Source organism: Epinephelus lanceolatus, chromosome 8, assembly GCF_041903045.1.
Source record: "Epinephelus lanceolatus isolate andai-2023 chromosome 8, ASM4190304v1, whole genome shotgun sequence".
NCBI lineage: Eukaryota > Metazoa > Chordata > Actinopteri > Perciformes > Serranidae > Epinephelus > Epinephelus lanceolatus.
The window spans coordinates 30,746,461-30,760,912 of NC_135741.1; positions in this window are offsets into that span (position 1 = coordinate 30,746,461).

A 14,452-nucleotide genomic window follows, 5' to 3' on the forward strand; every position below is an offset into this window, starting at 1 on the left:
CTCTCTACTGACAATAGAGGGAACAATAGAAGGGGTCAGCTGTAATGGCCGACTCCTCCTATGCTTTCTGCTTTGTAAACACCAGTTTTAAGACGGTTCATGGTTTGAACACATGATAATCCACATTGTATTGTCTTCAAGGTTTGTTGTTAAAATATAACTTTTATGGAAAATGAATCCAAAAAAGGTTTTCCTTCCACAGATGACAGCTGGAAAAGAGAACAGAGGGTTGAACTGATTAATGGGACAGAAAAACACAGATAAAGAGAGACAGGGCGGATTAATAAAAGACTGGCCTTGAATGGGGTGAGATGTGAGAAAGCAGGCGGCAGGCGAACGAATGCCAAGCTTCAGTTTCAGTGAGGTCAGTGTGGATGGGCGTGACAGAGCTTCAGTAATATAAGCTATCAACAATAATCAAACTGAAGCAGAGAGAAAATGTAAATACAATTGTGTAAAATGATTTTCTTATTGAAATGAGTTTTAAGAGTTTCTGTAAACCGTATCATCCATATGTAACAATTAACTTACATTAATGAAGGCTTTCAAGTTGCTACTCTAGCAACCTCCTATGGCACCACCATGGAGGTCCAGGGGAGAGCTGTGCATATGATGGGTTACATGTAGTGCACAAAATAAACAATAAAAAACATGTGCTTATAATGTGTCCATAGCTAATAATTGCCAGATGAAATACTTTTACTTATTTCTTGAATCTTGCACCTTTAATCTTTGCCCCTGCACATGTCTGTATATGCCAGATATCCAGGCTGATATTACCGACCTTTGAAGTGTGATAAATTAAATGTTAATCAGGGGGTAAAATCTTCAGTTTCCAATTATGAACTGTACAGAAGTTACCCATACTTATTGGATTCATTTGAAGACAGCTACACACATGTAGTCACAATCAGCTGTTCACAAATTGCCTTTTGTTGCCAAAGAACTGAGGACCTCCAATATGGCTGCCAGAAGGTGAAACCCCTGTGACATGTGTACATACGGAAGATGGTATCGATATTGTGGGAGCCCTCTCGTTGTTTAAAATTAGCCAGGAAACAACATTAACACCAGTGACCTTTTTGTAACCTTAATGGCGTGTGAATGACCTCTGAGAGGGGAAAGAAAAAGAGAGGAGGAGTAAAGGTGGAGAGAGGAAAGGAGACATTAAAAGAATGAGGTACTATGCGCATCTTGTGAAGTCTGTATTCACAGTTTATTTAAAAAAAGAAAATCCTAATCCCTATTAATTAAAACCATTTTCTCCACAGTTCATTAGTATGAAATGAGTATTCCAGTTTGTACAGCACACTTAAGCACACATTTTACTTTGGCAAGGTTTATTTTCTCGGTTTGAGGACTGTGAGACTGGCTATTAGACTCCACTTATAGTGTTTTCTTTAACAATATTGCTCCTGATGTGTATCTAAATGGAAGGAAAATGATAGAGTGACGGGAAGATGGTGTGATGACACAAAGAGACAGTTTACTAGGCAGGGTAAAACTTAATATATCTAGAAAATAACCCTCCTCAAAAGTTACTTTTCTCATAAAATGGTCACCTAATTTTATATTTTAGTCTTGTCATATTTTTGTGAACAGTTAAAAAGTTACTTTTCTGGACTGAAGTTTTTGTTGTTGCTGTGGTGGTATCACTCTGCTTCTGTAAGCCCACATCATGACCCTGCATTACTGTCATCAGAAAATATGAAATAAGATATAACTTTTGTAAATATGATTGTAAACTTACAGCATGTAAAACTGTCTGAATATACAAGTTTCCATTTTATGGCATCTGTCATAATGGAACCACCAAAATAAATGCAGACACCTTTTTCCCAGGACAGTGTTTTAAGACTTAAAATGACACAAAAAGTAGTACTTCAGGATGATATTGCTAATTTATGCATTTTTGCAAATATGTAATTTTTAGTCGCTGACAAAAATGTGGCATTACTGAATAAATGTTAGTTATTTGTGCATGCGCAAAATACACATTGTAAAGCCTTCAAATGCATTTCAGTTGTTGTACTGTTACAAAAAGTTTGTAGTAGTATCGCATCTCACTTTTATATAGTGTTAAGATGTCTGCTCTTTAGCTAGTTCAGTGCAGTTTGTCAGTTCTTCTTCACTTTTATCTAAAACACATGTTGAATTTGCATCAGTCCTGCTTTAATGTCCAACTGTAGTGTTTTACAGTATTTATAAAAGAAAACCTGATGGGTTTATAAGACAAAGACTCAAACATTCATCAGTGTGATCAATGCATTGTGATTACTTTTGTAAAACTGAGACAGGGTTTCGCTCCAGTCACACACTACACCAGGTGATTAGCTGCTCCTTCTGATTGGAGGTGCACTGATTCATAAAAGTCTGCACATGCTCTGACCACCACAGCTACTTTATATCAAGCAGACAAAGAGGTTCAGACTGTGGAATTCGACACTGCAGTAAACAGTCAAGACATCTATCTACTCAGGATCTTGGCACTCACAAGCTTGGAAGGTCAGCAGTCCAACAAGCACACATAGCCATCATGAATTTGCAGAGTTCAGCAAGCAAGCAAGTTTCCCTGAACATTGAGATATCAACACTCCCAATGTAGAATTTAGGCTATAAGTGTAAAAGGAGCATCCGATTAACAATGAACATTAACTTTGTGACCTGTCCCTTTATTGTACTGTAAAACTGTGCTGGTTGTGGGGCCTCTGACAGAGCCTAATTTAAAGCATATTTATGTTTTATTTAAGTGTCTTTCTACCATGCATGCTATGTACTTGTATGCTATTTAACAGCATTAAAAGTGGATTTTCTAACATAAAGGAGGTGATTTGAGTCTGTGTTTTGAAGAATTTGACTTAAAGTCTGGGGGGGAGGGGGGAGTCTATTTGGTGTTTTGGCAGGACATGACTAAGGGCCCAGGTGACATAAACAGAGACAAACAGCTGTGCCCTAAAATGAGCCACTTTTATAAACTATAGCTTTTACTGCACTGAAGCCAAGACATGCTCTGTTTAATACTGAATCAACAACATGCAGACTGCACACCTGCAGCAAGGCTGTTTGGCATGGCTGGGTTAAAGAGACTGGCTTTATATCCCATGTCTGCTTTCATTTATTATTTCAATTTGTGTGTGTGTTTTGTGTCTTTCTAAAAATGCAAGGGCCAAAATGCTCTTGGCTGAAAAGCTTGATGAAAAAAAAAGCAATTTTCTTTGGCTTTTAAAGGTTATTTTAATGTTAAGGCTTGGGTAAGGATTCCTCTCAGGGTAACCCTACATGCTAGGTTTAGGGTAACCCAACCTGCCGGCAATGGTGGTCCCCATACTGTATGTAAAACAACAAAATGTGTATCAGTGCAAAAGTTCTTGTACTTCTGCTCTGTGTGCACACACACTCTCAAAAGTATTATTAGCAGGAGGACATGTGCGTGTGTGTGATTGCAGATTTACAGACCCAGTGCTAGCCCATTACGTTACCCAGTTACTGCGTCTGGCCATGCATGTGATTGGAGGGTAATTGGGCAGTAAACATCTGTGGAAATGTGCAGTAACAATGGCTGCTTGTCGCTTCAGCAAACAGACCATCTCATAAAAACCAAACCTGCAACCGAACCCACTAAACGACTTCACACCCTGACAATTACCACGGCCCAATAAGCACACGCACAAATGTACACAATGAATGAACACACATGCTTTGCACACACAGATGTGTGTGCATAAAGACCCACAAACACACACACGGCCCTGTAAAAACTTAAGAGTGCCAATTCTGATGTCAGTCTCCGCTGTATAAAAGGAATTAAAGCAGCCCGGTGTTTATGTTGTCCCACGGTGTGGGTCCACCCTCAAGAAACCAATTGAGCCTGGATACAGTGAGGGGAAACAACTTATTATAACTTTAAAGTTATATTCTAAAGTAAGACTTTATGGGGCAAAGTCTACTTTCTCATTGCATTTCAAACAGTTGAAACAAGTTGAATTACACTGGAAATGAAAGTGAAATTATCACACATGGTGAAGAAGTTCTCACTTTTAAAGAATGAGGCATTATTAAGGCTACTGATGAATCAACAAAAACACACAAACTATGAAACTAATGAAAGGTTAAACATTTTTGAGTGCATCATGAGGTCAATTTTTTTCCAAATTAAAACATTATGGACACATTTTGTCTAAAAATGTACAGCAACCCATGACACCAAGTGATATATTTTATTGACTTATTCTTTTTTTTTATCTACTTTTTGAGTTAGAACAGCTTTAAAGAAGTGTGATTTTTTTTTCCCTGGTTGCATAGCTGGCAGCCAGTGGAGACAGGTGTTAGAGTGTTGGCTGATTAGACTGCTAAACTTTATGTTTTCGGGGTTTTTTTGGGCATTGTATTCTTCCTAGCTTCCTCTTGGATGCATGCATCTTATCTTCTGGCACCTGGTCACTAAAGCACCAACCTGGCCTGCACAGCTAAACTGTGTTAACTGGGGGTAATGGAGGGTTGGCACGTGGCAACTGCAAAGATGGCATCTCTATCAGCGGTAACTGCCATATAAGTCCAGTACAAAGCAGTGGCACTGAGCTATAGCCAGTGGGAGAAATGCACCAACATGCACTACAACAAACCAGAGAAACTCACATTACAACGCACACAGAGGATGTGTAATTTCATTCTCTGCTCAGGATGCCATTACTCCACTATAGCTTTGCATAGCAAATAGTTTGCTGTTATATTCATTCTCTGAATGCCTCATACTGAACCACAAAAGACAACAAAGACAGTGAAGTATACTCAAAACACTACTCACCCGACCAAATATCCAGGCTTAAACAGCATCTGACTAAAATCACTTCTTTTTTTTTTTCATTTCATTTAACCTTTATTTAACCAGATAAAAGACCCATTGAGATCAAGATCCTCTTTCACAAGGGTGACCTGGCCAAGAAAGGCAGCAGCACACATCATAATAAATACTACAAATGTAAAGACAGATAAAAAAGATACAAATATAGAAATCTAAACAATATGACAAATAAAGTGCAGGAGTTATGGTTTCAGTAACAGCTTAAGAACAAAAGCACTGTTTGATAGATTCCCGTTCTCTGTCTTTTAGGATAGCGCGAAAGGCTTCAGGTGAAATAAGTTCTAGTATTTTTAGTTCAGATTGGAGAGTATTCCAAGCAGAGGGGGCAGAGAAACTGAATGCTTTTTTTCCCATTTCAGTCCAAACACGATAATAATGGCTTTTAGTTCTCTGAAGAAAAGTCATTATGCCTTACGATCTAATTACGTTTTACTTAACTTATTGTCATTTTTGGTTTAGGCAAAGAAAATCTTCTAAATGAATGAAAATATTTCTGTTCCCATTAACATTTTAGTCTTTTGTCTATACTAACCACAAAGTGTCTAAAGAAGTTTATTCTTGGAACACCAGCATTTTGGCAGGAGACAAACACTGGCTTGTGTCTTCTCTCCAACATGTTTCACCTGGACCACTTTGGCAGTGATGTTTAGTTTAAAAACAAAATCCTGAAACTTGAAAGTTGTTTAAGATCAAGTACAAACTACAGATAGTATTTTATTTATTTAGTTTTTTTTTTTTTTTTCTGTTGATATGAACCCATGTAAAAAAAATAACATGCAAATATTTGAGCTAAAGACCATAGCGGGAAAAAAAAATTAATTACAAAAGAGATAGGCATGAAAATTGAAAGTGTATATGTATATTTTGTAGTAAATATTAGCACGCTAGCTAGCAAGGTAGCTTTTTGTGTCACACTAGGGGCTGCTCACATTCTGCACAAACTCAAACCCTGAATTTGACTAACACACTGGACACACAGTCTGCCCCTCACTCCCTGTCCCTTGCCAACATGCCCCGAGACACACCTGGTGGAGATTTGCACTAAAATGACTGCACTTTTATATTTTGCTCTTTTGATCTTTCAGTGCATGTTTTTTGAAGTGTAACATACACAAAAATGACACGTGTAGCATTTTTCAGACAAACTGCAGCTGGTGGACTAGACTCCATGTGACTTCCAAGCCCTGTGAAGTAAAGTAAACTGGACATAAACAAAGTTGCAGCCTGGTTCAGACATCTGCATCTGTTCATTTATCTCAGCCACCTCAGTGAGCTGTGCTAATGCAGAACAACCTGTGGCTTTGATTCTACTGTGTGTGTGTGTGTGTGTGTGTGTGTGTGTGTGTGTGTCATAGTCACACTTCATTAGGCCACAGCAGCAGGCCTTGGTTTAAACAGGTGTCTGGGGGAATGGTGCACACATTTTCTGTCAAAAGGAAGTTGAACATTTATGACATATTTTCTAATATTCGGCATTTTTTGCAAAACCCTATTTTTTCCTAAAGGTGGTTGGATGGTTGTTGGTTCACTGATTCATCTGGCAGGTTGGTTCAGAGCAAAATACAAGTAATAACCTGTTGAAATACTTGGTATGGATATTCATGGTTTGGGTGAATCCCCTGACACTGTGTGTAGGGCCCATACTAACAAACATATTTACAGGAGTATCTTAAATGTATGGTTTTACAGTTTTAGTTTTCTCCACATGATGAACCCATGTATTGATGACCTCTTGACCTTAAGCAGCACCAATAAAGCAGGTCTTTTTTATAAGGAACCCTCATCCAATAAACCACAGGTAATACTGAAGTACAAGTAATAATTCCAGACTGAAACCCTTTCATCAACTTAAAGTCTTGTATTTGCCTTATTTTGTTACTATATCACTACACCTAATCCAACATATCCTCATAATATGGGGTGTATGATAGCTTACGAAAAAGTGCCTACAACGGTTTGTATGATACCTAATGAATTAGTGCCCCACAAATGGCGTCGTAATGTTATATACTTACTGTAAAGCGAGTAAAGTTACCTATGTTAGGTTTAGGAAAAGAAACATGGTTGGGCACCATTAAGTTTCTTTGGTTAGTTTTAGGAAGAGAAACATGGTGACAAGGTACCCTTTTAAAATAACTCAAAGTTCACTTGATCTAATAACGGAGTAACGTTAAACCTATCAGTTTGAAAGAAGCCACGGAGCTTGTGGCTCGCTACGTGGTCGGAGAAATGCTGCCGTTGTCTAAATAGGTGGAGTCTGAACAGGTGGAGTAGGACTCACTGACAGACATATTTCAGACTCAGGACTTGCATTATGCCTGGTACACGCTACACGCTGGTACTCACCAATTATCCCCGGTCGTCCTTCACGGCGTGTGTGATGTCATCGGGTTATTCTTATCCTATTTTTATTTTACTATTATTTGAGTCACTGTGTGTGTTCATGTGCCAGCCGACATGTTGTTGTAGTCACCTAAAAGCGTCAGCAGATGGCAGGAGCTACATTTGAAGCGCCACACGTAAACTGTCAAGCTACTGTATCTTCCACAGGAAGTTCTGACAAATGTTTCAGAATAAAAGCCTATTTAGAAAATGGAGGGATTCTCTAGCCGAGGTTATAAGGGGCTTTTAATTTGAAACAAGTGTTGAGATGACGGTGCGATATGTTAACTTTACTAAGACAACAGAGCGGATAAAAAGTAAATATATAAACGCACAGAGGGATTAATAAATAACGGACCGTCTATAATGTAGTTTGTTTCAAATGAAGCTGGGAGCCTCTGCAGTTGTGGTGAGTAAAAGCCCCGCCGCTATTTGTTGGGAACTGCCCATTGGTTCGACATCCCATTGTTCCGACCATATTAAACTCATTGTTCCGAAGTCCGTTCCGAAATCATCATGATGCCCTGTGGTTAAAGGACAACTTCGGTATTTTTCAACCTGGGCTCTATTTCCCCATGTGTATGTGTGCGTATGATTCATGGGTACCACTCGTTCTAAAATTGGTTCAGTATTGAGCCGCAAAACGAGTTAAAACGGTAATGGGGGCAAATGCGTCCCATATAAAAGTGCTTTTATTCGCCACTGACCGGTTCAGATCGCCAGTGCTGTCTCTGTAAATAGCATATGGTAGCGGCCCTGGGGCAGTGGTGAGTGTGAATGAGTGGAGTCAGCTGTCAGTCAGTGTTGGAGCAGAAAGGCGGAAGTTGTCCCCGCTCGATATTGTAAATGAGTATGTGTGTGTGAAGTGTGTGTTTTTTTGCCACTGACCGGTTCAGATCACCAGTGCTATCTCTGTAAATAGCATGCTAACTTAGCCTTTCCCTTACCTGGGCTGTGTGATGTCACGAGCTTTGCTCCACTATGTCTGTAGCTCTCTCTACTCGTGGGACAGCCATTTTCTTGAGGAAGAGGTGTTTCGGGATTGGATGTCTTCTCTTCTTTGGCTGGCAGTAGTCATCTTGGGAGAAGTGAGCACTGCAGACCCGATGGTCTGCAAGGCGCAGTGTCTGCAGAGGAGTGTTAGCATCCATTTGTAGCACAACTAGCCACAACTTCAGCATCTCGCCGTCTGACAAAGGCAGCCTGTGAAAGCTGTACGGGGTGTTGCGTGACATCGTGTTCTTGCGTTCGGGAAAAAGGCCCGTTTATTTGAGCACTCCAAAAACTCTGGTAACACTCCAGGGGGTAGCACGTAAAAGACTCTGTCCTCTGACTCTTCTAACATAACACACACTTCACACACACATACTCATTTACAATATTGAGCGGGGACAACTTCCGCCTTTCTGCTCCAACACTGACTGACAGCTGACTCCACTCATTCACACTCACCACTGCCCCAGGGCCGCTACCATATACTATTTACAGAGATAGCACTGGTGATCTGAACCAGTCAGTGGCGAAAAAAAGCACTTTTATACGGGACGCATATGCCCCCATTACCGTTTTAGCTCGTTTCGCAGCTCAATACTGAACCAATTTTAGAACGAGTGGTACCCATGAATCATACGCACACATACACATGGAGAAATAGAGCGCAGGTTGAAAAATACCGAAGTTGTCCTTTAAGGTCTGGTTAGGTTTAGGCACAAAAACCACTTGGTTAGGGTCAGGAAAAGATCATGGTGTGGGTTAAAATGAAAAAGAAAGTGACAAACACATAAGCCGTGAGCCTGCTCCGCCTCAAGCCGGTCGCGGCGCACCATACGCCCGCTGCGAGCCGTTCAGCACCGCGGACAGTTGGATTAATGGGATGTCGAACCAATGGGCTGTCGAACCAATGACATGGACCCTATTTGTTAATGTTATTACTTTATGTCCGACCGTGAGGATGTAACATTGTTTGCTAGCTTGATGCTAATGACAGTAACGTTAACTCAGCGGGTTGACAAAGTGCCTCTGCTGTTTCACACCATCATTTCCCCCTTTTACTCTGTGTGGTAACATCCCTAGAGGAAATATTAAAAACGCTGGGGTGTTGTTGTCATACAGTTGTCTACGGCAGCAGATCCTTCTGTGTTTCTACTGGTCAAAGTGACGGCTGTGATGGAAGAATTGGATCTCAGTGAAGGGCAAGTGGTCCATAACTTTAATTTTGGAGACAAAAAAATGTAGGCTTAGCGCCCTGTGGTCCATTGCCCAATAGGAAATGTAGAATACTCAAAAGTACTTTAAAAGTGCTTGAGTTACTTTTCTCAGGGAGTAACATTGGAAGTACTTTTAAAGTAATTGAGTTACTTTACTCAGGGAGTAACGCAGTAAAGTAACTGGTTACTTTTTTAGAAAGTAACGCAGTAACGTACTTTGATTACTTTTAAAGTAACCCTTACCCAACACTGTGTGTTATATATGAATTGTGGTGCATAACTTTTTGTGAGTATATGTACGAACAGTACATGAGAACCGCCAGCCTCATCAGAACATTAAACATACTTTGTTTTGACTCTTTCTTTTCATGCATTAGTACCAACAGCGTAGACACATCACCTGTGTTTATGAGGAATAAAATACGCTTTAACAACTTAAGTGAACACAGTCTCCCAGGCAGGCACAGAACACAGGGCTTTCCCACTATCCTAAACTCTAGAAAATGTCTTATATACACACACAAACACGTGTACAACCACAGACGCATAAAAAACCCCATGCACCTACAATTACTTCTAACCAAGTTATAGACAAACACACCCTATGGTTAAGTTGCTTTTGGTTATGGTTGCTTTTTCTTTTTACACTCAGTACAAACTTTTAACTTGTTAACTTTAGAATCTTGCGGTGGATGATTAAACACTTATTCATAAAGCCCAGGACCACAGGGCAATGTAAGTTCATCAATGGTGGTTTACACTCAGCAATGTAAACCACCTTTAATGGATTACATTTAAGCCGCTTTGGAGGCTGATTAAAGTCCAGTTTGGGTTAAGAGGGGGATTTCCTGTCCACAACCCTGAGGTTCCCGGCAAGAATCTTTTATTTTAAAAAGAAAGAAAAAAATCATCACCACTATGATTGTCTCAGACACTAAATTCACGAAGAAAGGGGTATTTTTTTAAGCTTGACTGTCACGTTCAAATATCGACAAAAGCAGACAGTACCACTGATGTGCTTGTCAGAGATTTAACAAAATGTTGCTGATGTAATACTTAATATACTTTGAAACACAACAACTTAACACACAGTTGTATAAGTAATTTCAGTCCCACAGTCGTCCTTGGCTCATCGCAGCTGGAAAGCAAACCCATTATTTCTATGACATGTAATATGTCACGAAACCTCAACTTGTTACAGTTGTTAATGTTTTACATGTTTGAAATGGGACTGGAAAGATTGGATCCTCTACTTCTAAAAGATTGCGGTCTTTCACATTATATATCATGACGCAGTGATGTATGGGTATGTTGAAGGCCAAATGACTTAAAGCTGCACTTTGATTTTGCACTTCCTTTGGGACTTCATGTAGTGGAACATTTACTGGTCAGGAGGTGAAAGGAAACTAGTAGAGTAGATAAGTAGAATTGTTTTTTAACCATTTTGCATCCAGCACCAACCCTACTTTTTTGTGGATGTCCACAGGTTTATGACAGAATGCAGCTTGGGTTTGTCTTGAGACTAAATCCAGAATACTAACAAACTTTGCCGACTTCATCTACTTAGTTTGCGTTAATTCACTTATATGGAAAGAATCCAAATTCATTGGTTCTTTTTATTAAGCGTTTGAGTTTGTTTGTAGATACATATATACATTACACATGTTTGGACTCAGACTCTTTACTCGGGCTATATATCCAGTTCTAATGTGAAAGCATTTGTGGTAATGCACAGTCCTCTGGTAGCTGTCCAAACTGTAAGAAACCATACGGAAACACACTTGATCTATTTACATTACAGTCACATGTAAACACAGCCAAAGATCTATCATTTATAGGTTTAATGGTATTAAATTAGTCCATTTGGATACATTAAATTGACATAATGGCCCAAACTGACTGGAATAAATTACTTTAATGATGCCATATTCATTGTTTAGCAAATACAGGACTTCTGCCAAAAAAGGCCAGATAAGAGAAGAGTGAAATTCCTTATAGAAAAACACTTGACAGCAACAATGGTTACATGTACTGTATATAATGGTGTTTAAAATCCAGTGAAAAGACTGTTGCTGAGAGCTGGACGTTCCCAGGATTATAAACATCCATTGAAAGTTGTTAAAGTGACAAAACATGCAATTCCAAATGTAGCATGTGTACATTAACTCAGCAGTGGTTCTTGTTTTTGCCTTTACTGTTTCCTTTGCTTAGACCAAAAATATGTTGTGCTCCTGTCTCCGCTGCGTTCCCAAGATGCTCAAGGCCACAGTCCCGTGTTCCAGTGTCAGTTTAAATGTATTCAAATACATTTTATGTTCAAAGCTGTGGGACAAAGCAGCTTTATGACCTCCGATTTAGGTTTATTACAGCACCTCACAGTTGTGTTGTACCTCAGAGGCAGTTTTCCCACCGGTCTGCTCGCCTCTCATGGTCTACTTTATTTCTGGTTGACTACAAACAAGTTTCCTCTTGTTCAGTTTTCTTTTTTGGTCTGGTTTTGTTCTGATCGTACCCACTGGAGCAGTCTGTTGAACTCATTGATCCTGATTGGAGGCATGAGGTTTTCCTTTTATGTCTGTGTCCTGGAAAGAATCAGTCTCACGCTGACTGACTGCAGAGCCAGCCCAGCCCCAAAGTGTCTGAATTTCCACAACATATGTTTAATTATTCCACTTGGACTCTATTTAGCTGCTCATTTTTGGCATGTGAGATGACTGAATGAATTTTCTGTTTTGTTTCACCTTTTAGTTTCTTCTCTAAACTCTGGCAATCTACACAGCTTTTGATGCATTTAAATCCATTTTTATTAAAGATTGGGGCAGAAAATAACTGTTGGCATGCAGGATTCAATTCAGAATCTCCCTCGACATTTGTTTTACTTGGTGACTGGTAGTTATCAAAGATCATGGCATGTAGAGCCATCTTCACACTAATGCAGAGAAATCTCAAAGTGCAATTCAATTCTTCATCCATGTTTCCTAAAAGTTCAGCACCCACAGTGATGCAAATTATGTAATTAACCCTTTTTCATTTTCTTTTTGTGAACTGCGACTTTCTCAAACTGTCAGTAAAATGATTTTGAATTGAACTAATGGATAAGACTGTAAGAATAAGATTTATTGTATATCTATTGTAAAATTAGGGAATCTGATCTGAACCCATTTGATTCAGCAGTGAACCTCGCAAGAACCTCTTGCGACCACATGCCTTTGCTGATGTTGACCATAGCAGGATTCGAATTTTGGACCCTCTGCATTGAAGACGAGTGCTCTAACCACTACACTAATGGATAAGACTAGCTAAGATTTACTGTATATCTGCTGTAAGATTAGAGTTTTGCAGTGTTTCTACATGAAGTGATTTTCACGTCAACACTGATCTAATAAATATGTCTGAAAAGTTTGACGTCTGAAAATGGCATGTATTTCATGGAAAAAGGATGAACCACATGCTGTTATTTCAATCTGTCTTTTCTCTTAATCATATTTTTACCTGATTTCCCTGTAAAATGTTTATTTCTTGACAGGGACAGTCAATTCCCGAGGCATCCATCAATGTGAAGTGATATCTCAGAAGCTTTTTGTAAGGCTGAAGTGAAATTGCTCTGGCAAAATATTTACTTGAAGACCTTATTTAGACTCAGGAAAGAGACAATGAGAAGGATACAACTTTGATACTGGCAGGATGAGTACAGTTTTGTAAGCTGGAGAGGTTACGCAAACAGACTTCCACATAGCACCGATCAGACTTTTGTTTCTTGTCTAAACAGTAAAGTACGGTGACACAGTGTGCATACATAATGACATGTGAGCTGCACATGATGCTACAGTTCCCCCCAGGGGTAAAACTAATGTCACTTTAAATAATCAAGAACATTTGTAGCCCACCAGCCTCTTAACTTGTTTTCTACAGCACAAAAAACGCTCCTTTCTCAGCGCAAACACAATAGTGTCAGAATGTAACAGTGAAAATGTAAGAAGTGTATAACAGATGGAAAAATGAGCTTGAACACTACTATGAGTATAATGCCAAATAGCATCTATGTATCCAATTATACTAAGGCATTATAATTAATTTCACAATAATAAATTAATGTTCAAAAATGCTGTTTAAATCTCCAGTGTTGGAAGAAATGAGGACCAGCACAGAGGGGAGGAGCAAGAAAAGAGGGTAGACATACTAAAGTGATGGATGGTGGTAAAGTAAGAGAGGGGCATTGATACAGGAAGTCGACTGATAAATAAAGGAGAAAACACAGAGGAGAAGAAAGAGAGAGAGAGAGAGAGAGAGAGAGAGAGAGAGAGAGAAGGAGTGCTCGGTGATAAAAATGTTGAATAGATATGTGGAGGGACAGTGAACAAAGAGAGGAAGTTGAAGGGAGAACTGAACGGAGGTGCAGGGATGCCTCCTGGGGGAGAACAGGAGAGTTTGGTCATTAATCTCATATGTTCGGTCTCTCTCATCCTCTGGGAGAACGAAATGAACAATTTCTTGGTGTGTCACAACCTGTTAAGACTCTGAGGCAGGGCTGTTAAGGCATGTATTCCAGTCTCAATAATGCAACTCATTACTCATTAGAAAGATAGTGTCATTGCACCCCAGTCTCAGAGGACCCACCATCCATGCACAGGCTCAAACATTATGTGACCCACTTTCAGCAGTACTGTATATTATTTTTCTTTCTGTTTTCAGACCAGCGTCATTTATCACTCACTGACCTGTTGATGCTCCCCAACAACCACAGGAATCTCACTCTCCTTCATGTTGAAGGTCTGGCTGTGCTTTGTTTTCCAGGCGTTTTTCATAAAAACCACAGAAATGTTCCTCACTCCAGCTTATAACGAGCTGTAATTAAAATGGTGTGGACACTTTTTTTTAATCCAACATGATTTATCCAAATTCACTGATGTATATTCCCACCCGTGAGAGGAGAAAACCTTTCAAAATCTATTGTTTTGTTTACAAGAGTCCCATAAAAAGAAATGATTCAGATATTTGCTTG